The sequence below is a fragment of the Prionailurus bengalensis genome, chromosome D2, assembly GCF_016509475.1.
Source record: "Prionailurus bengalensis isolate Pbe53 chromosome D2, Fcat_Pben_1.1_paternal_pri, whole genome shotgun sequence".
NCBI classification, from domain to species: domain Eukaryota; kingdom Metazoa; phylum Chordata; class Mammalia; order Carnivora; family Felidae; genus Prionailurus; species Prionailurus bengalensis.
In genome coordinates, this window is record NC_057351.1 from 13890437 (window position 1) to 13913522 (window position 23086).

Consider the following 23086-nt stretch of genomic DNA (forward strand, 5'->3'; position numbering starts at 1 on the left):
CCCGCCCTGATGTCAGAGTTAGCCTCGCATGGAGGGGCAGGGTGGTGGCTGGTAGGCAGGTAGATGTGTGCACCTCAAGACTTCTTTGTTCCTGCTCGGTCTTCCTCTTTGCCACCGAGGGAGTGATCCCCAGCACTGAGCTCATGGTGGCCGGCTCTACACCTGTTAGGACACGGGCCGAGCTTTGGGGTGCCACGGGGAGCCACTGGAAGCCAAGGAGAGTGACTCACCCTCTGTTGACAGAGATGGCGTGGCCGGGACAGAGAATGCAGGAGGAAGGTGACTGGAAGACATGTTGGGACAGCCCAAGCGAGGGGGCTGTCTCTGAGATTTTGATGTGTAATTTGTTTTTATATGTTAAAAAAAAAAGATACCTGAAGTGGCGGGACTCGTATCTTCACAAGCTATAAAATGCCTCTCTCGTGCTCCCCCTGTCTGTCTGTGCCACTTCCCTCCCCACCAGGCTGCCATCGTCGTCACCGGCAAGGGCGTGTCACCTAGCATGCGAGGGGAGGCCACCGCTGCACCCTTGCTGAGAAGTACACGGATCCTTCCCGCACCGTGCTGTCCTCGCACGGGTGCTCCAGGAGCGCGCCAGCTTGGCCACGTGCACTTGGCACTCCCATCCGTCACCGGGCGACGAGAATCTTCCACGTGCCGATGGCGGGCTGCAGGAACCAGCAGACCACTAGTCGGACCTGAGCCTTCAGGAGAAAAACTCAGCAGAGTTGTGCCTGGGGATCCTTCTGAGCTAGGGAGAGACACGCTAGGGGCAAAATGTTGCTGGAATTATTGGCACAGAATTCTAAGTTGTGCAGGAAAAAAAAAAAAGTTCCGCTGAACGCTAACCCAGTGCTGTGTGATTTACAAAGCCGTTTGCTTCTGTCAGGCCTTTGAAACAAAAGCATCAGAGAAATCGCGCCTTGCTGAAAGTTATTCGGTGAAGCCTCCATTTAAATCCAGACCTTCTAACCCTAAATCCTATCTTCTTTTTATCACTGGTTTACAGCATTTACGGGTAACGCTTTTGGGGACCCTGGCAGCATGGGCAATATTAGTTAAGCTGTGCCACAGAATGGATTCTACAAATCCCACCAAACCCTTTGCTTACCCACTGGTTTATTCTCATTCTTCATGCTTAGTTTGCTAATGTAGGAGTCACATGTCCCTGTTGTCTTTATTCTCCTGGTTTAATCAGGAAAACGAGCCAGAGGAGCCGAAATGATTAGCTTGGAATCATTAGAAGAGGAAAGAATTTATATTCACAGTGACTGTATTTCTAGTCCATTGATTAGGCAATCTTGCTTTTATGAATCAATCGGGGTGATTGCTATGCTGAATAAAATACGGAATTGCTATCAGAAAGAAAACATAAATTATTAGCTTTAAAATGCATACCGTCCATGCAGGGAGCTACACAGTGTATGGAATGTTTCTCATTTCCTCTTCTAGATTTCTACCTGGGTTTTCTCAAGGGGTACTCCTATGGGCTCTTTGGCTCTGTTGTGGCACGTGACGGGATGATCCAACAATGCAGTGTCCCGGCGTGTGACATTACTATTTAGCTTCCACTAACAGCCCCTTGTAGGTGCGGGGTGGTGTTCCAAGTCAACACAGAGCGCTTTAATATCAATATCAATAACCACGCGTATCTTGACTCTGCGGCTTACAATCCAGAAGGCAAGGTGATTTTTAGAAATCCATACAATCACCTTTGGAGACTCTAAGAATTAATGCCCGAACCATCTCATCTCCTATTAACCGGTTAATTTTTTTTTCCTAGGATATACAGAGGTCATTTCCTAAATTGCACATTTCCCACTGATTAATCTCAGTGGATTGCCTCTTACTATAGCAAATATGATAATGTCCAACAATTATAATTCATAATTATGGAACTTTATTTCATAAGAGGGTGTTTTAAAAGCCAGATAATCACTTTTAAGAAGACACTAGAAAATTGAATAGGGCAGAATAGAGGTGGAAGGAGGAGGAGAAAACAGAATAAAAATAGCAGTGGATGAAACGCTTTAAGACTAAAACCTCGCAAGGCTGGTGTTCCATGCGTTAAGAACAAAAAAGGAGGCATTTGGCTTTAGTACCGTGGGATTTTATGGATTCTGGACGCCAGAAGTTTCTTTCTTTCTTTGTTTTTTTTTTTTTTTAAGTTTATTTTGAGAGAGAGAGAGAGAGAGGAAGAGAGAGTGTGTGTGAGCGAGCAGGGGGTGGGCAGAGAGAGGGAGAGAGAGAGAATCCCGAACCCCAAGCAGGCTCTGTGCTGTCAATGCAGAGCCCGATTCAGCGCTTGATCTCACAAACTGTGAGATCGTGACCTGAGCTGAGATGGAGAGTCGGATGCTCAACCGACTGAGCCACCCAGGCGCCTCTAGATACCAGAAGTTTCTTGATTTAATTCATTTGACACCTATTTATTGTATGCATCCTATACATTGAGGCGCTAAGGAGTTTAGACTGTTATAATTTGTTTAAGATCTGGCCATCTCGCAGCCTACAGAAAATGGACTGGCCCACGAGATAGACAGCTGATGAGCATGGAGGAAAAGGGAAAAGAGAAGGAGAAAGAAAAAGCAGAAATGAAAGTTTAAGGAGCAGCAGCAGCCAGTGCAAACAAAATCCCGCTGCAAGACCTTTGTCCCCCAAATAAAACTGTCAACTGTTTCTTAATTAACACTTTCCTAATTTTTCTCAGCGAGCACTAGGTTCTGTAAGTTATACGTACCTCCCAAGGCACAGTGAGGAACACAAGATAAATAAGATTCAGACCCTATTCTCAAAGAACTTAGACTCTATTTGGAAATTTCAAGCAGTGCACATTGAATCATGGATCCGCTCTAAGACAGCATTCAAGCAGGTACAGGAGACCTGATCCACACGCTGGGGGTGATGTTCAAAGAAGGCGGTAGGCCCAGCAGGGGTGGAAGGGACAAGGAAGGGTTCCCACAGAAGATGGACACCAGGGAGGCCTGAGAGGCGGCGCAGCAGAGGGGAGGCAAGAAGACACAGGCAGAGCAGAAATTAGCATCGTGTGTCTTGGGATCAAGAAGAAAAATCTGTGCCTTCTGTAACGGCAGGATAGTTACGAGGGGGTCACGGGGAATGCTGTTTGAGTAAGTGGGGGAAGCTGGGACCTCCAGGCTTTCGGAAACTCAAGCACAGGGAGGTCGGGAGGCTGGCCGCGGGTGACGAAGCCGGCCACGGCCCAGATACTGGTGGAGAACGGAAAAACCACTTTGCTGACAGGCCTTTGCGCCACTCCCTTCCACGGAACTGGTCCAGGATGGCCGCAGAGGAGCTCACGGAAGAGAATTTCAAAGAGGTTGTTGATAAGGCTTGGAGAAGGAGCTGATTTCGGGCAGGGGCGAGAAGAGGGTGTGGAGGATGACTCCAAACCTGCGAATATGCCTCATTTCCTCCAACTGGAGCAGGACCCGGGCTTGGGAGAAGATGACAAATGCCTAGATCAGAAGACTAAGAAGGACTCCAAACGCAGCTGGGGTAGCCTCAGGGCGAGGATCAGAGCTGTCCGGTCCTCCCCAGTCCCCAGGGTTAGGCAAGGATGGCAGGACGTGTGTGAAAGCTGCGGGGGTGCCCGGTAGGGCTGGGCACGGGAGGGGGCGGGGGAGGGGGGAGAAGGGGGGCGGGGCACGGAGTTCTGGGCACTGGGGAGACTCACTCCTTCACTCTCCCCCCCCCCCCCGCCCCCACAGAGAGCAGTGTATGCATCTGTGCTGCAGAGCACTGCTCCTTGGCTCTCGTGGCCTCTGCGGCCTCATTCAGGGAGCACGACCTGCTCACACGCGCACGCCAGGCACCGTGCGGGGTCCAGGAGCTCATGGGGGATGGGGGGGGGGCTCTCAGTCTCCCGGGGAAGGCAGAGATAAGCAGATGTGGGGATCCGAAAATACGAGCCGTCGCTTCGAGGAAAGCATCCGAAGTAGCCTCCTCGGGTATTTCCTGGGGGTGCTGTGTTGAATTGGCAGTGAAGGGGGCAAAGACTTCAGAGCACTGACCGTCCTTCAGCAATTCTTGGCAGGAGCAGAGGGTGGCATGATTTAGGGTGAGAAGTTTGTGTCTCAAAGTTCAGCATATAAGAGTCTAGGGCTGTCGTCACAGCAGCTCGAGGAAGTTAAGCAGGGTAGCCCCTGGGAGGCTAAGACAGACGAGGGTAGTCCCCAGCTTAGGCGCTGGGATGCGTTTCCACATCCCCAGTGGATGCCCGAACCCCACGGATGGTACCCAGCCCCATCTATGCTGTTTTTTCCTACCCCATACATCCCTATGATAAACACATACTTCCTTTATAAATTAGGCACAGTAAGAGCTGAACAGCAATAACTAATAATAAAATCGAATAACTATAAGCCTATACTGTAATAAAAGTTACGTGAATGTGATCTCATTCTCAAAATATCTTATTGTACTTCCTGCGAGGATGTGAGATGATAGAATGCCTAGGAGGTGAGATGAAGTGAGGCGAGTGAGGTGGGCTTGTGACCTGGGATGTGTCAGGGGGCTCATTTTCTTCCCAACTGATTGACGGCAGGTAATGAGCCGGGAAAAGTGAAAACACAGGACTGTATAGCACATGCTCTTTGAGCCGGAAGCTGAGTCTTCAGGTTCCATGGTGTAGCGGTTAGCACATCTGCCTTACACGCAGAAGATCCTGGGTTCGATTCCCAGTGGAACCACAAGCTTGTCTTAGTTTCCATTTAAAGCTGGAGGATGAAAACGGGCGCGTTTTCATCTTTGGCAATCAGGATCTTTTTAAATACGATTTCATGGGTATGCGCAAATGTCCTGAAGTGCAGATTTTCTTTTCAACAACTTACGGCACAGAGACCCGGCTGAAATCTCAGCTCGAAGGTCCCCAGCTCCAGGCCCAGATGTTCCTGATCTCTGTCCAGCAAGGATGACAGGCACTCACAGCATGGACGGGAGCCAGGAGCCCCCCGTCCAGGGCCAGTCCTGGGGGCCGTATGGCACTATGACCTCTTCTCCCTGAGGTTCCTCTGACTTCACCCCTGAGATATCCTGAGTCCTAGATGCACTGCTGTGCCTAGAATGTGAGGTACGGAGAGAGGAAGACGTTCGGCCGAGTCAGGAATAGCCTGGGTTTTGACATCAAAGAGTCTGGATTCCAATTCTGCCTCCACAGTGCCGTTAGCCATGTGGTCTTGGACACGCTCTTTGCCGTGGTTCTGTCCCCGTGTGTCGACTAGGCATAAGCAAAGCACTGGCATCACGAGGAGTTTGTGCACGCTGCACGAGATGATTATGGAAAGCGCTTAGCACTGGCTCCTGCCTCCTGCTAAGTAGGCACTCAACGGGCAGCCCTCGGTCTCGGAGTGTGGCTCCCCTCCCCGTGTTCTGCGTGAGCTAGGACCCAACAGCTCTGCCTGTACCCTTCTTCCCTTCTCTCGGGCGACACAGCTCCAATACCGGCTACCAGAATACGAACCCTCGTTAACAGGTGGCATCACCTCTGAGGTACCTCCGCAGTGCGGCCTGAACCCCACTCTGCCCCCCACCGTGTTGTTCTCCCGCTAATGTTCTGGTTAATCCAACCGCTTGAGCAGAAGTGTCACCTCCCACGCTGTCCCACATACCACCCACCGGAAGATGGGGAGGCGGGATCACGGCAGCCCAGAGGTCTATCTTGCCCGACAAGTCCTGTAGGAGAGCCCACAAAAGAAAGAGGCTCTTTGCCACAGGAGATTTATTATTACTATTATTATTATTTTGCCGACAGGCTCAGAATTTAAATATAGGACGCTGAATGGCCAGAACCTCGGCCCAGCCCTGAGCGCCTCCGGGCATGTTCCTGAACCAAGAATTCGAGTTTCTGCCCAGTGGGCTCGCCTTCTGAACTTTCTATTTCTAAAATCGCAGTTCTTGGTAGCCAGCACACATTCTGAGCCACAAAATTCTGAGAATTGTTGCACTCGTCAGCTGCTAAGTCACATGTCCCTCAGCCTGGTCCTTTCTCCTATCATAACAGGACTTGTGTTAGAGTCTATGCATTTCCCTGTCACATGAAAATTGGCATCCCTTATAATACCATAATCGCCCAGAAATCCACCGTCAGGCCTGTCATAATTAATCCATTTTCAGGATCCCTCAGGGTCTCCAAATACAATGACTGGTGGCAAATTAATAGATCCTTTGGATCGCCTCCTTTCGCTTCAGCAAAGAACTGACCCCGTGATGGAAATTTAGTTTAATTAGGACAATCGCTCATATTTAAAGAGTGCCTCACAGCAAAGAAGCCCCCAGATTGCATCTCTTAAGCCTCGAAGCCGCACCTCACGTGACTTCGAGCCAACTTTCAGGGAACAGGTACGTTCGTCCCCATTTGCTGCCCGTTGACAAGCAAGAAGATATTCACAAAGCTTGGGATTCCCGCTTCGGTGTTGACTTTTGTCGCTTCGGCTTATGTGTATGAGCTATCGGCGGCACAAAAATATATATGGAATGGTTTTTTTTGTTTTTTTTTTTTTAGTACCTACTTCATGAATAGGGTATCCTGTGTACACGGTGAGGCTGTAAATAGACTTCAGTAGTGGAGCGCTGGAGTGGACAAATATAGAATGTAGCCTGTGGTCAGCAATGCCACACACACTCCCCCAGAGAGCCCCATGCTGGTATGTTAGCTGGTCTGTCTGGAAGCTTTTTTTTTTTTTTTTTTTTTTTTTTTTTTAGGTTTAGTTGCATGATAGTACAAAGAGCCTTGTGTTATGGTCTCAACACTACTATTTATACCCCATGACCCATTAAGCACTGATTCCTTGGTTGGGGTTCTCCCAACAGCTCGAGAAAAGAAACAGGGAAAAAAATAGCCTGACTGGAAAAAAAAAAAAAAAAGAGTTCTCATTTACAATCCTTGAGTCAAGAATTTGGTAACATGACCCCGGCCAAAGCCTTCGGAGGCCTCCTATCAGATGTTGTTATTTTTGGGTGGCTTGAAAATACGCCTGGTTGAGGCGTGGGCACCCGAGTGGCTGTCGCAGGAAGCAGGAGCCAGAGTGGGCCCGGGGCTCTGTCCCCGAGAAAGTCCCCCGGGCGGCGGGGCCCGGGGGCAGCCAGCTGCCGGGCTGGCCCCGGGCCTCACAAGAGGAATCGGCAGCTTGGCCGGAGGAGAACTTCACCTTCCCTCAGTCAGCCTCCCTCCCCTGCAGACCTCAACATTCCTCTCTTGGTCTCCCAAAGGCAACTGGACACTCTTTGCCCCCCTCCCCCCCCCCCCCAGCACCTTAGGCACTGAACCTCCGTGGAGTCCGACGCACCCCTCCCCCGCCTTCCCCCAGGGGACTTCATTTTCTTTCAACAGGGCATTTCCCCTGAAAAGTGAATTGCCTCCCCTGTTTGGGAAGAATGCCCGCTGGAGATATTTTTACGCTCTGTCTGCAGCGGGTGAAAGGGAAGCCCGGCTGATGCGATTCCCCGGTAATGCGCTCCCCGAGCCCCAACGTGCTGTGCCAGCGTCCGAACGGACACGCTGCCCACGTTGGGGAACGCGGCTCGCTTGGCCTGTCCCGCCGCGCCTCCCTTCCAGCCCGTCGTGACCAGCACACACGCGTCTGCTTGCACGCACCCGTGTGCACCCGTGCACGTGCACGTGCACACACGCGCGCGCGCGCGCACACACACACACACACACACACACCTGGCTCAGAGGCCACATAGATGGTTAGCTGCTGTGTTGTGGCCTTCTAGTACATATTTGGAAACTATTCCCGGGGAGCGTGAAGAGGACGTGTGGGCCCCTCTTCCGTGAAAATAACTAAGAAAGATCTCAAATAAACTGTCCCGAGCGCACTCTGGAGTCGAAGACAGGAAGCCGAAACTCTCTGCTTGCATAATTCACGTGCCCTCAGAGTTACCTTAGTTGAAAAGGTCTTTAAAATATTTAGACCCGATTCCTCTTCCTACGAAAATCGATGCTTGGCGGCCTATGAATCCTGTAAAGTAGGCGACTGTCCATTCTTTTCTTTTAATTTTTTTACCTGTTTATTTATTTTTGAGAGACAGAGAGACAGAGTGCAAGTGGGAGAGAGGCCGAGAGAGAGGGAGATGCAGAATCCGAAGCAGGCTCTAGGCTCTGAGCTGTCAGCACAGAGCCTGATGAGGGGCTTGAACTCACGAACTGTGAGATTATGACCTGAGCCGAAGTCGGAAGCTTAGCCCACTGAGCCACCCAGGCGCCCCAGGGTCCATTCTTGGCACAAGTGTTAGTGCCTCCAAGATGGCTTCTGACTGATCTGGCCCCACAGGCCTGTGTGCACCCACCGGCCCTCCTTATGGAAATTCAACTTGTCCTTTCTTGTAGCTCAAATCCTGCCTTCTCCGAACAACTTTCCACCGGGCCCCACGGTAAAGATGGGTGTCATCCCATCTCTGAACGTTCCATGTTTGAGCTGGGCCTGGCTGGTTGAGGAGGGGTTAGCGGGTCAACGAGATGGCTAGAGGATGCAATCGTGATGAGCCAAGGGCGGTGTCGCACAATCCAGAGAGGTGGAAAGATGCGTTAGGTTGTGGGAAAGAAAACGTGGGGAGAGCTGGGTTGGAGAAATAACAAACCTGAATGTCAGGTGTTGTCAGCCACGTGAAGGGGGTTGGCTTTAATCGAAAGACAACAGGAAGCCGTGGTTTTAAGTCGAAGCGTGAGTGGATGTTGCTTGCATCCAAGGAGTATAACTAACGTGGCAGCCCAGAAGTGTTTGTGGCTGCATAAATGAATATCGGATAACTGTTGTGGAGGGCTCAGAGAACCTCTGTGACAGTGTTAGTTCATGTTACATCTTCCCATTGGGAAGTTGTTGTGGTCTGAATGTCTGTGTCCTCCCTACATTCACATGTTGAGGCCCTAACCCTCAACGTGATGGTATTTGGAGGTGGGGCCCTTGGAAGGAATTAGGTTCAGATGAGGCCATGAGGGTGAGGCCCCAAGGGTGGGATTAGTGTCCTCATTAGAAGAGCAAGTGAGTGAGACCAGAGCTCGCTCGAGTTCTCTCTCGCTCCCCATGCCATAGGAAGACACACTGAGAAGGCGGCCATCTGCAAGGCAGGAATTGGGCCCCTCCCCAAAACCGAATCTGCCGGCACCTTGACCTTTGACTCTTGGCCTCCAGAACTATGCGAAATAAGTGTCTGTTGTTTAGGCATCCTGCAGTATTTTGTGATAGCAGCCTGAGACAACTCATACATAAGCCATCCGAAATGCATTACTATAAATAAAAGTTATTTTGGGGGGGGCACTTGGGTGACTTAGTTGGTTAAGTCTCCCAACTCTTGATCTCAGCTCAGGTCTTGATCTCCGTGTCCTAAGTTCGAGCCCCGAGTTGAGCTGTGCGCCGGGCGCAAAGGCTACTTAAAACAAAAAAAAGTTACTTTTCTATCAAGAACTCAGTTCCTCATCAAAATGCGCATAGTATGCGTGGACGCAGACCTGAAGACCTGTGTGTTGCTTATTGTCAAAAAAAACGATCTCATCTCACCTCTCTAATAGATAGATTGGGCTCGTCAGCAGCCTCCCAAAACTCAGCAGAGGCATGAATCTACTGTCTCTGGTGCGGAACGGTCAAACATTTTTCAGTCCGTCCCAGACAAGATATTATGGGGCTTAAGATGAATTAATGTGAATTTAATCCACGACAATTTTCGGCCAGTAATGTGCTTTTCAGCTTTCATGCTGCCAAGTGTAGGCTTTGTGGGGTTTTGGCTTAGCATTGCTTGGGCTCACGAGTGTAGTGTGGGATGACGAATTGCCATATTCCTCTGGAGAACGGTGTAGTTTGTCTTTATAGTGGTGCTAGGTGTATGGCAATGGTATGTCAACACAATTTTATTTCTCAGCCCCAGATATTTTCTCTCCCCTACCAGGTTGTCCAGTTTTCTTAGGAACTTTTTCTTAGACTTGGCTCCTCCAGCGGATTCTTGATGGTCTGGTTATAGTTTGGAGAGTACAGCTCTCAGATCCAAGAGATTGGTACCTTATAAATTGTTTCTTCAAAGACTTTAGGAAGAAGAAACTCACTGTTTTCATTCCCTAGAACCAATGTACTTGAATTCTTTCTGCACCTGCCACAAAAATATGGAGTATGTTGTACGAAGTACGTCGTCGGTATATGTAATTTCCTAAGAAGGAAGACTTATAAATCTGTGCCTCTCTCGCCTAATAACTTGCAGTGCCAAGAGTTGGTTTCCACCCGATGCAATCGAAAGTCAGAGCGCAGAAAGGCAGGAAAGATCACAGGCATTCGTTATGATGCCTGTCTGATGAGGAATGCCTAGGACGGTGTCTGGGGATTCTGGAAACTCAGGTGAGACTACATGCCTTAGCCTCTAACTCTGAATTTGGATACTTCTGCTGTGGCCAGTAAGGTTTGGAGCCACCCAAGGTGTGTGCGTAGCCTTGCACAAAACTCCAGAAGCTTTTTTATTCCTGAAGCACCCTTTCTGAAACCTGTGTATTATCTCACGTTTAATTTTTTTTAGGTAGAGAGAAGGTTGACCTGAGCAAAAATAAAACTTCCCTCTTTAAAACCAAACAACCAAAAAAAAAAAAATACACACACGCAAACAAACAAACAAACAACCTAAAGGAAAAATGCAAGTCTCTGCTATCCCTAAGAACTCTTCTTTTCAGCAGCATTAGAGAGGAGAGGTGGAGGTCACTGGATTTCCTGCCCCTCATGTCCCTGGCTTGGTCCAGTGCTGTTCAAGTCCTTGCTCTTCTGAGTGGCTGTCTGCAAGTTCGGGGGACAAAGCACAGGAAGGGATTCGGTTTTCTAAGCCTGAAAGAAAGGCACATCTGGGTCAGATGCAGCTATGAGGAAGGCATCCCTTTAAATGTGTTTGCTCAGGCCCACCTTCCAGCTCTCTTGATCCCCAACCCCTCCTCTACAGAAGCTCATGTCCATTTCCTCCCCTCCACTCCCTGTCTGCCTGTCCCCTCTGCAAAGTCTCCCAGAGTGCTCTCCACCCCCACAGGCAATCACCATCCTCATGACTGAGCCCGTGCGTCCCGCGACAGTCACATGTACTTCGGGGTGATGTTTGTAAAATCAGCTAAAATGGTTCTTGAAAGCTAAAGACCACCGTCAACTCTTCACCTTATTCATAAAATCCTGGGCTGGGCTTCATAGAGCTCTGCTGCTTGGTGCTTCTCAACCCTCTGTGTGCCTGTCAGTCGCCCGGGGCACCTGTTATATTCCGGGTTCTGAGTCAGTAGGTCTGTGGCACTGGGTGAGAGTTCTTGATGTTAAAACCCAAGTCAGGCACAGGTGAAGCAGGAGTGTAACGGAGGCTCGTGGTGGCTCCACTTAAAGAGAGTTTCGAGGCTCCTGGGTGGCTCAGTTGGTTAAGTGTCCGACTTCAGCTCAGGTCACGATCCCATGGCTCCTGAGTTCGAGCCCTGCATCCGGCTCTCTGCTGACAGTGCGCGTCTTTCTTCGGCTCCTCTGTCTCCCTCTCTCTCTGCCCCTCCCCTGCGTGCTCTCTCTCAAAGATAAATAAACGCGAAAGAAAGAAATAGAGTTTCACCCCAGCTTCTTCTGAGGGCTTCTTCCCAGCTATTCATTGACGTTTCTATGTCCCTCGAGGCTCGCTTCCAATGTGGCACACCCCTACGAGAATGCCAGAATCCTCTCAAAGGCCGGAGAGCAATGACGTACCCAGCGGCACTGGCCACTGCAGAGAGGAGGCGTTCTGATCATGAGCTGCTTTTATCTGGAGCTCACTGACCAAGCGCTTCCACGTCCCTGGGGAGCATTTGATGGACAGCGCTGCCTTTAGAAAGTGATAGAACTTTTCTGTTGGCAGAATTTGTATTAAAACCTCGGTTCTTTTCATCTCCGCTCCTCCTAATTTATAAGACACAGCCTCAAGTGCTTGATCTGTAAAATGCATCTTGCCAACGGCAGGCAGACTTAAGGAGAGCCTCCTCGGCCAGGTAGCTTTCATCTTAAGGGATGTACAGAGCCAGGGAGCCAGGCCTGACATGCAAATGATTAGGTAGTAGCATAAATCATATGAAATTGGGCCCCAATCCATCATTCTTACTTTCAGAAAAAAAAAAACAACAACTTTCTAAATAAATAACATGTTTTCAGTCTGAAACTAACATGATCCCAAACCATTTTAAAAATAGAATAAAAGAAAAGGAAAAAGAAAAAACTCGCTCCAGTACATTAATAACCACTGTTAAATGCAACAATTATCAGCATTTCGTTGTAATATTCTTTTTGCTTTTCCTGTGTGTCTGTTTTCATGTGTAGACTAATTTTTCCATAATTCTGACATACGGTATGTGTCATTTTATAGGCTTCTTTTTTTCACTCACTGTTTTATCTGTCATAAGTATTCTCCATGTGATTATAGCCTTTATCACCATCATTTCCATGTGCTGCAAATTACTCCATTGAATGGTTATACCAACGTTTGTTAATTCAGTTATTAATGCGGCTAAACGTATTAGGCATTTAAGCTGTTTCGAAAGCTTTACAAATACAGTTGGGGCAAAAATGTAATTTATCAAGTGTCTGCATACAGAATACAGTGTGTTTCAATATTTTAATGAGCTTGAAGTCCATAACAGATGTATTGATCCAGATTATATGTGTATGTGTGTATATATATATATATATATATATATATATATTAATGCTTACTTATTTTTGAGAGAGACAGAGACAGAGTGTGAGCTGGGGAAGGGGCAGAGAGAGGGAGACACAGAATCTGAAGCAGGCTCCAGGCTCTGAGCTGTCAACACAGAGCCTGACACTGGGCTCGAACTCACAAGCCCTGAGATCATGACCTGAGCCGAAGTTGGATGCTTAACCAACTGAGCCACCCAGGTGCCCCGATCCAGATAATGTTTTTAAAAATGTATTTATGAGAGAGACAGAGAGAGAGAGAGAGAGAGAGAGAGAGAGAGAGAGAGGATCCCAAGCAAGCAGGCTGGGCACTGTCATCACAGAGCCTGACTCGGGGCTTGAACTCACAAACCGGGGGATTGTGCCCTGAGCGGAAATCAGGAGTTGGACGCTTAACCAGCCAAACCACCCAGGTGCCCCAGATACAGATAACTTTAAAGAGGTATATAACAGGTGACACAATTAAAGCATTTATCAAGGATCTCTAGGAAGCCAACAGGGAACAGACATGGCCTGTCAGCCTCTGCCACGGAGAGGGCGTGGGAAGGGGAGAAGAGGCAGGGATGGTTGCAGAGAGATTTGGAGTCCCAGGGGCCAGGGTGAGCGACCACCACTCACCTGGACGTCACCCCATGCCCATGGGTCAGTGACTTCCCTCCCTGCGTCCCAGCCTCCCCATCTTTTTTTTTTTTTTTTTTTTTTTTTGAGAGAGAGAGAGCAAGAGAGCGAGTGAGCATGAGCAGAAGAGGAGCAGAGAGACAGGAAGATGCAGAATCCGAAGAAGGCTCCAGGCTCTGAGCTGTCAGCACAGGGCCCGACGCCGGACTCGAACTCAGGAACCGTGAGATCATGACCTGAGCCGAAGTCGGACGCGTAACTGACTGAGCCACCCAGGTGCCACCCCAGCACCTCCCCCCCCATGTAAATCAGATCGGTGCCTACCTCAAAGGACTGTGGCAAGGATGAAGGGAATCCACAAAGTGCTTAGTAGGATACGTGTCCTGGTGCGCATACTCAACAAGGTCAGAAAACACTATTGGGGCAGCGATCACAGGCATCGGGAGCTGCCTCCTCCTGCCGTTCACCAGGTCTGCTGCTCTGGTGCCACATGTCTAGTTATTTAAAAGCCGTAAATGAGGCCAATAAGCCATTTAAAAAATGTTTTATCCTCCCACCTTGATATGCCTTCATGACACAAAATAGAAGACTCTTTATAGAGAGGCGCCTGGGTATCTCATTGGGTTCAGTGTCCGACTCTTGATTTCGACTCAGGTCATGCATGATCTCACGGCTCGTGAGATCGAGCCCTGCGCTCAGCTTTGTGCTGACAGCACGGAGCCTGCTTGGGATTCTCTCTCTCCCTCTCTCTCTGCCCCTCTCCCGCTCTCTCGCTCTCTCTCTCTCACTCTCAAAATAAATAAATAAACTCTCTCGCTCTCTCTCTCTCAAAATAAATAAATAAACTTTAAAAAAGGGAACATATTTATAGAGCTATGGTTTTTCTATGACTAAAAAGTAGCAAAATATGGAAGGAGGAGGAATATGATCCTTTGTAAGCCTGCCTGGGATGTTGTTTGGCAAGCGTTGGTTGGATGACTAAAGAATAAAGACATAAATTTATAATTTTTTAAATGTTTATTTATTTTTGAGAGAGAGAGAGACAGAGTGTGAGCAGGGGAGGGGCAGAGAGAGAGGGAGACACAGAATCCAAAGCAGGTTCCAGGCTCCGAGCTGTCAGCACAGAGCCTGACTCGGGGCTCGAACTCACAGACTGTGAGATTATGACCTGAGCCAAAGTTGGATGCTTAACCGACTAAGCCACCCAGATGCCCCAAGACATAAATTTATAAATTATTATATATTTATTTAATAAAATTCATCTTCTTACCTTCATTTCAGTAAAATCGTTAATTATATTCTTATAATCAAGAGTTTCACAATCTGTGTTCCAGTGATAGCAACAATCTAACAGATTAAAAATAAATGTAATTATATTAAAATATACAAAATTGTAATATATTTTAATCAACATGTAGATTAGCATCAATGTGAGAAGCTAAAAATTTAATTATTTTAGATATGTTTTCACAAAACTAATTTTTATTCCAAAATATTCAAAATTATCCATTGTAACTGAAATGCAGATACAAATTACTTACTGAATATGAAAAGTTAAAATAAAATTACTTAAGTAGATCTGAAGGTTTTTAGAAGATTTTTTTTAGTATATAATTACATCTCAGTGTGTATTTTTATAAAAATAAAACTATTTGCAATTCTAGTAAAATTTGTTTAGCTGTTAACGTCGAGAACTGCTTTTACACAGGTGCACCCGGGTGGCTCAGTCGGTTAAGCGTCTGACTCTTGGTTTCGGCTCGGGCCATGATCTCAAGGTTCGCGAGTTCGAGCCCCACGTTGGGCTCTTTGCTGACAGGGGAGCCTGCTTGGGATCCTCTCTCCCTCTGTCTCTACCCCTCCCCCGCTTGCACTCTTTCATGCTCTCTCAAAATAAATAAATAAACTTAAAAAAAAAAAGAACTGCTTTTATACATCACATATATCTATCTAGGACTATATTTGTGTATATAAGTAATGAAATATGAATTATGTGGTATTGCAAAATGTATGCGCAATTGTCGGGTATCCTGTGTGTAATTTTTTAGCACCCCAGGGACCCTGGGTTGGAATGTGAAGAGAAGAAAATGGACTTTCAGCTCTACTGGGAAATAGCTATTGATCACGCAAGAATTTATTACATCTTTGCTAGAGGAGGGGAGAATTAACAAGGAAAAGATTTTGTGTTTCCTCTTCTCCCGGCATTTCTGCTGCTCGAATTCTCTCTACGCTTTGGAGTCATGCGTCATGGTCATTTCCAACGTCAGTAGTAGTGCGAACACACCTTCTTGGCACTCGGTACTCGGATGCAGGGCCTTTTACTTCAAGGCCAGAGATGCAGGAGGTGTCCCTGGGGCCTGAGCGGTATTGGTCACAAGAGCGGATCTTTAGGATTATCGGTTGTCATGCCTGCATTGAAGCAAAAATGGGCCTCAAGTCATGCTTGCACACACGCGCGCGCGCGCGCGCGTGTGTGTGTGTGTGTGTGTGTGTGTGTATGTCCAGGATCAGAGACTCTCTTGCAAAGGCAACTCTCCGATAAAGAAACACAGGACATCGTGCACAGATATTTCTTGGGATAGATTTTCCACAGTGTGCAAATCCTTCTTATAAACACCATTAACCACAGTCGTCCCCTCACTGACTTTGAATCTATTCTAGAGTCCCGTGCCCACCCTGCATGGCTTGACGTTTAAAACACTGTGTCCTGTGTCCGTTTTGACAATTTATGAGAAAAGGTAGAGGAGAGAAGCTCCCTCCTTTCTCACCACCAGGACCCATTCCAGAATTCGACAGCCCCCGGAATCAGAGCAGCCCGTTGGCGGGAAGGCCCCAAGACCTAGAGCTGCCGAGCAAACGTCCGGAGGAGGAAGGATAGTCAGCAGGTCCAGATGCGGCTCTGAGCCACCACTGTGTTCGTTAAGAAACTCTTCGAAGCTTGCCCCTTTTTTTCATTATCTCTGAAGCTCAGTTGGACTTTCCTTCCTCCCAGAAGCTTCCAGGCATTTGTCAGGGGAACAAGACTCCTAGGAATTTAGGGGGAGTGTGTTTGGATGTGAGGCCACTGTTCTGACAGCTTGGGCTGGGAGAAACTGTTGGTGCCGTCTGTGGAGCTGGGGCTCGGAGCCCGGGAGCAGCATTGGACATCAACCTGAACTGGCCTGCAGAGGGGATCGGAGCCCACACATCCGGGCCCCGAGTCCCACGCCACAAGCCAGGAGGAGCGGCCCGGTGTCCAGTCATCTAGAAAAAGGCAAAAGGTAGTGCACGAGGCTTTGAATTCAATCAATTCTTCCGTCAAATAAGTCACAATTCTCCTAAAAATCGTTTATACCTTTACCCCTGGCTTATCTTAGATCTCTAGCCTACGCTGTTTGAATACCATCATTTCAAAATGGCAGGTTTTTCTTCTCATTCGTTTAAAGCAGTGACCTCATTTCCCTCCGTGCTACCTTAGCTTTCAAATCATCCTTCTCCCGAGGTATGTTTAAGGGCAGCGTCTCAATACACTGCGTGTTGCTTTATGTGTGATATAACTAAATAATTATATCCTATAACGTTGATACAGATGGCTTTCAGGAATATAAAGACTGACGGAAAGGCAGGGAGAAGGGGAAGAGAATCAATCTACGTTTCCCCTGGGAGATGATAAGTCATTTCGGTGAATCTCTCTTGAGAGCCCACTGTGTGTCTGCCACTGTCCTAACGCTCGGATCGGTTGTATATCTTCTCCCGAGCTGCTCGTAATCTTGGAGGGAAGAGAAACCCCGTATACCAACGACTGTGAATGAAGGGAGACCGAGCTGAAGTTATGAGAGAAAGATAGTTCAAACCGTCGGCAGCTCTCTGTATGGATCAGGAAGTTTCGTGATGGGTGTCTGAACAAAGGCGTAGGAGCAACGTCCCAGGGGCCAGGAAGTGTCGGCTGCCTCGGGAACTCAGCCGTGTCGGATAGGGTTCGAGATGCCGGGCTGACACGCGTGGCTTCCTTTGGTGGGCAGTGGGGAGCACAAAGGTGGTTAAGCAGGGAGGAGTCTGATGAGAGCTTCCTTTAGGAAGATAAATCTGGCAGCAAAGTAGACAACAGATTCAAGTAAGAAGAAGCAGGAGATTGAGAGGCCTGTCGGAATGTGTGATGGGGTCTTGACATGGAAGAAATGAGGGTCTGAGCTAAGAGGGAAGACAGGACACTGGCCAAAGACTTCTGGATCTACCGGTAGGGACACACTCCCATCTTCAAGGCCGAATGATACTCCTACACCCGCCCACGTCTGTTTCTGTTATGCTTTATGCACATCAGTTGCAGGTGTGGACTATGTCGAGAACCTGACCAGTGTGACTTACGTCCCAGGTTGGGACACTCCAGGCATTGTCAGGGTTAAAAGAAGTGTCGCAGGAAGAACACAGCTCTCTTGTTGGCTGTGGGTGTAGGTGAGTCCCACAAAACACAGTAACGAACACCAGAAAATTCTAGCGAGCCGAAAGGAAAAATGAAATGAGCCAATAGGCACACAGCGGTGCCAAAGGCCAGGTGGGCAGGAAAACTGAAATGTTGGGATGGGTTTGAGACCACAGCCTGCATGAGACCTCCCTTTGTCATCAGGACCTGAAGCCTTGCTCAGCGACGTTTGATTAACTTCTGCGTTAGGTGGGATTCCTGGGAATCTGGGTCTGAGGCTGCAAGGTGCACACAGGACATTTATCAGGGAATGCTCTTGGGACTAACACCCGCTGGGGGGGGGGGTGGAGGAAGCCGAAGGGGGGACAGGGAGGGGTGTGGAAATGTGAAGTAGTTGCAATAGCCCTGGAGTCAGGATGGTCCTTAGGGCTTGACCTCAGCTGAGGCCAGAAGGCTGGGCCTGTATCCCCCATCCATTACTCGGTGGCCGCCGCTGTTCCCCAGAAGGGTGGAGGGGGACCTCGGTGACTCCCATCGGGCAGGGGTGGTTTCTGGAGCGAGTCTCAGCTGTGAGCCCTCGGCAGCCAATGCTTCCAGCAGCGGGGGGGAATAAGAGCCTCCATCCTGGAGGAGAGATCTCAGAGGCAGGCCACGGCATCTCCAGCATCATCCGCTTTCTGGGGATTTGCCTCGTCTGTTGGGAGACTCTTGGGGTGCAGGCCGGCCGAGGGAACGCTGTCACCTAGAGCTCTGGGCTCGTCCAAGCCGACACATGGTGCAAAGCCAGCAGCTGAGGGACACAGAATGGCAAGGCCAGAGCCTCCGAGAGGGCCCAGCCGCGTGACCTTGGGCACACGACTTCATCTCTTTGTCCCTCAGTTTCTCCATTTGTCCAATAGGGACAAAATTAGTACTTACCTCATGAGTTCTTGCAAGACTAACTGAGACAGTGCACGCGAAGCGCGTTGCACTGGCCCATCATATGCAAGGATCTGTGGACAGTGGCTGGCAGAACGTTCATTGCTGCTAATCATTTCGCAAACTTGGAGAAAGGCCTGAGACCAATGTTGAGAGCCCAAGTCCTCATCCAAGAGGTCTAAGAGTCAGGGAAGTCGGATCCATCCCGGAAGCGAGAGGTAGGTTTGTGCAAGGCGGGGAGTCCCGACAGATACCCAGCCCGGGACTATTGGCCCTTGACTTTCACATGTTTGTTTTCAACTGGGTGAGACTTGGCAGAGACAGCCCTACCGACAGGACAAGAGCGAAACCACATATTTCTGGTGAAAAAGTTGCTGCCTTCTTCCTTCTGCCCTATTCCTTTAGTTAGGTTTAATGGCAAGCTTAGCCTTCCCACTGAGTTTTCTTCTCCCTTGAACTTGAAATCCTGGCTTTGCCACCTGTCACCTGTACGGCCTTGTGAAAGTCACAGGACCTCTCTGAACTTCAGTGTCCTTGTCCTTAAAATGAGACGGATAATACTCGATCTCCCTTGGTGGTTGTGAGATTCGAATGAGATATTTGGAAGCAGTTCGCAAATTGTAAAACACAACCCAGATGTCACGGTTATTGGGGGTGTTCTGCTTACTGCTTTTTCTTCTCTTTTCTCTCTCTCTCTCTCTCTCTCTCTCTCTCTCTCTCTCTGGATACGGTGTTCGTGACCAATAGAGAGGCTGGGGAGGACAACCACAGGTTAATGAACGCAAAAGAGTGAAAAGCCCCTGGTGAAAGTGATCTGACAAGAGCTTTCTTCTCTGAGCAAGGACGACGCTATCTTTTGTCCCTTCATATACGAAGGGCCTTTTTTTGTGCCAGAGCCTGTCCGAGGCCCTCAAGGTCTAGAGAGAGAAGACCTCCATTATCTCAAGGTATTCATGTCATCTGTTTTGTCATGTGTGTTAGATTATTTTTCCATTGGTAGCAAAAGGTTTGCGCACGTTCACCCGCGCTCTATCTCCTGGCCCCTAAACCATCTAGCTAAAGCCCTCCTGGGAACAGTAAGACCCTCCCAGGCCTATGACATCCTTAATCCTTGCCACACTCAATGTGGCAGCAACCTTTGACGGAACACCTCACTTCACGTGCACTGCTACCCACACCAACACATGTTTAACTTAACTCAATTGGAGTGGAGAGTGGGGTCTTTGACGAACAGAAATTTCAAGGCTTAATGAATTTTAATTCATCGAGCTTTCTTTTAAGAATGCTTTTTGTTGTTGTTGTTGTTGTTGTTGATCTAGTTTTCAAAACCTCTCCCTACTCCATGGTCTTGGAGGTTTGTTTTTGTTTTTGTTTTGTTTTGACATTTGGACCTGAAATGTGACTTGAATTAGCTTCTGTGGCTGTGTGCAGGGGGGGATCTAATGTCTTTTTTTCTCCAAAGGTGTATTTTTTTTTTTTTTTTTAAGTAGAGGACACTTCCAAGATGGTAAGAAATGTGAATGTGTTGTAAGAAAGAAACAAACAGAACTGGGGAGAGATTCCAGGCAGTTCAGAAGAATAGGCCAGTCTCCAGGGTTTATTAAGATAAAGCCCTGCGGGCCAAGGGGTAATCATGGGGGCTAATCCCTATCCTCAAGGAGCTCACTGTCTCAGTGTGAACACGTGATTATGACAGATTTTCATCTATGGCCGGGAACCCCTCACCTTCATTAAAACTTTCACAGTTAACAAAGGATTCCTATATGTGCTTCTTCACGATGTATTCCTGACCACGTCTGTACCTGTCACTGGGATTCACAGAAGCTCAGGGACTCGCCCAAGGTAACACAGCCAGTGAGCACAGGGCTGGACATAAAATCTGGAATGTCTTCTCAGCCTGGTGTTTTTTCAGCCACGCTGTCTCTCAGCTTGATCTCCACTTTCCAGCGGCTTTTATTATACAATGAAATCTGCTAAATCTGTTTCTGTCTCTCCATCTATCAGCCCTATTTGTCCTATTTGTCCAGCCACCAGTTTATCTGTCCGTGTATCTACCCATTGTCTATGCGTTCATCTGGAATGCAGTCGTCTGCCTATCCGCCTACCTATCTGGGAAGGTCGGGCGGGTGATGGCAGAGTACTGGGAGAGTGGGGGGAGGGGGCACCTGAATTCAGCCAGATCCCAAGCTCACCCCCAGCCAGTTGCCTAACATCATGCCGGTCGCCTCGTGCGTTTGCAAATCAGTTTCCACGTCTATAAAATGAGGTGTTTGGACTAAATGCTTTTTAAAATGTGGCCCCTTTCTAACTCGATTTTTCCGGCTATTGTCTCTAATACTATTTTCTTTACTAATAAATAATTTACTTCACCTCCGTGCACCTTTTGTCTACAGCTTACCCTCATGCCCCTTCCCTGCTTCTTTGACTGCAAGCAATAAATACACAGCTCACAGTCACGCAGGCACGAGGCTGTTGGTTTACACAGTTCAAGTACCGGGTTGATCACAGAGTTGAGAGGAGTAACAGGTGGAAGCAGGGTCTCTGAACTGGAACTGGGGATTCTAAGTAGCCATCCACATTTTATTCTGCTTATCTGTTCCTGTTTATCCGTAGGTCCTACTCTTTTACAGGAGGGCCTTTATCCACACCCTGGGAAATATGGCCCCCGCCAGCCCCCGATAAGCAGCTCCAGCAGAAAAATTCTCATGTTGTGTATACCATAATTGAAGGGGGAGGGTCTGACTGTCCTCTACCAGGTTTTTTGGTTGGGGGACAGGATGATTGTAGCCAAGAGCCCTTTAACCCATAACTCTAATGGAACTTTGTGGAATAGAAGAACATCTCTCCCCCCCCCCCCCCAAAATATATTGAACAGGCCCCCAAAATGTCCTTTACACGCACTGATCCAATAATAAGGTGTGGGTGGGCCAAAAACCAACTTGGAAAAGTTAAGGCCGAATGATGGTTAGGATCATGGGCCCTGGAAACAGTTCTCCTGGATGAATTCGAGGAAATTTCACGTTGACAAGCCAACGTGCCCAAACGATATATCCTCTTTGGGAGAATAACATTACCTATGGCAACAAGTTATCGTGAGGGCCAAGGACAAAAATGAGGTTGTCTGTTACCGCTGCCACAACTGCCCGTTTGAAGAGTGTCATAAATAATAGATTCTGAACAAAAATGATGCCTGCTGATGCCTGACCTAGAGCTCCTCCCACCGTCCCGTGATTTGGAAGGTAGCAGATGAACCAAGACAGAAATGGAATGAGCAACATTGTGACGCTGGCATTTCTGGATCCTTGTCACAGGCCGGTGGCCAGCGTCCCCTCTTTATTTGGCCTCTTATTGCCCCGTGTCACAGAAGCGGGAACTGAGGCATAGAGTGATGAACGTCCGGCTGGGTCACCCAGCCAGCTGGTGGTGGAGGCTCCGTTAGGGGCGTTGCTGATGGACGGACAGAAGCGTAAGCGGGGTTTCCGAGAGTCTCTGGCCGGACGGGACGAGCTTCGACGTCGTCTCTCTTCATTGTGCTTTGCCTCGTGTGCTGTTGTTGGGCTCGCTGTGGGCGCCCTGTCTTTTCAGAGAACACGCGGACGGATGTCGACCGCGGCAGCAGATGGAGAAGAAAACAGCAAAAAGGTACAACTCAGACGCCAACACTTGTGGGTGAATTTACAGTTGTAGGGAAGAGAAACTTCCCAGGTAAATAACATTGTTACCGTGAATTAAATGCCTGGCTTTTATGCAACCTTGGGATTGATTTCTGCTACGAAGGAACAGCGAACGTAAACCTGCTTCAGACTCCGTCATTCTTAGGTTTTTACCATCCAGGGATTTCAAAATCAGAAAGGCGTGTTAGGTCATCCATAGACCTGTTGCTCTTTGTTATTCAACCCTGCAGTCTGGCGGTCCGCTCCGAATTTCTGCAGGATGCCTCATCCTGTACCTGCCGCAGAGCCGTGACTCAGCCCTATTGAATAACTCCCTTTCCCCCCCGTATGACATGTCAACTTCGTTTCATTGCTATGGCATGTTTCTTGCCCTGTGGCTGATAAACAAGGCAACCCAGGCAGGAAACCAAAGCAAATTCCCTACTTCTGATTCAAAGCGGGAGGTCTGCCAGCATAGACCTGGAAGACACGCTCCCTTACCTTGCCCAGTCCCCTGAGGAAGCTGGTTTTCTCTTCCTTAGCCTCCATCCCTCCTCTCGTTCCTGGCCCCCCCGCCTCCCCAGGAGAGGACCACAAAACCCTGGAGCTCTTTTTACCTGAAAAATAAATCCAGGAGCAAGACCTTTTACGTTACGTTTATCAAAAGGGAGGATGTTCGTCTCATGACTCCTTTAAAATGAAGCATTTGTGTCTGAGAGGTTTGAAGTGACTGGTGTCTGTAGGACCGGGATCCACGCTAGGATTCTCTGACTACGTCACAGCCGGGTGGCCACTCGAAAGTCTGGGCTCAGAGAGATAGCACGGTG

At 48.6% G+C, this 23086-nt stretch overlaps 1 non-coding gene across 1 annotated transcript; it reads left to right on the top strand.

Annotated features, from left to right (window-relative positions):
* The first annotated feature begins 4636 nt into the window (after positions 1 to 4636).
* TRNAV-UAC lies at positions 4637 to 4709 on the top strand. Its single transcript has one exon. It is a non-coding gene; the product is annotated as a tRNA-Val (tRNA).
* The last annotated feature ends 18377 nt before the right edge of the window (positions 4710 to 23086 follow it).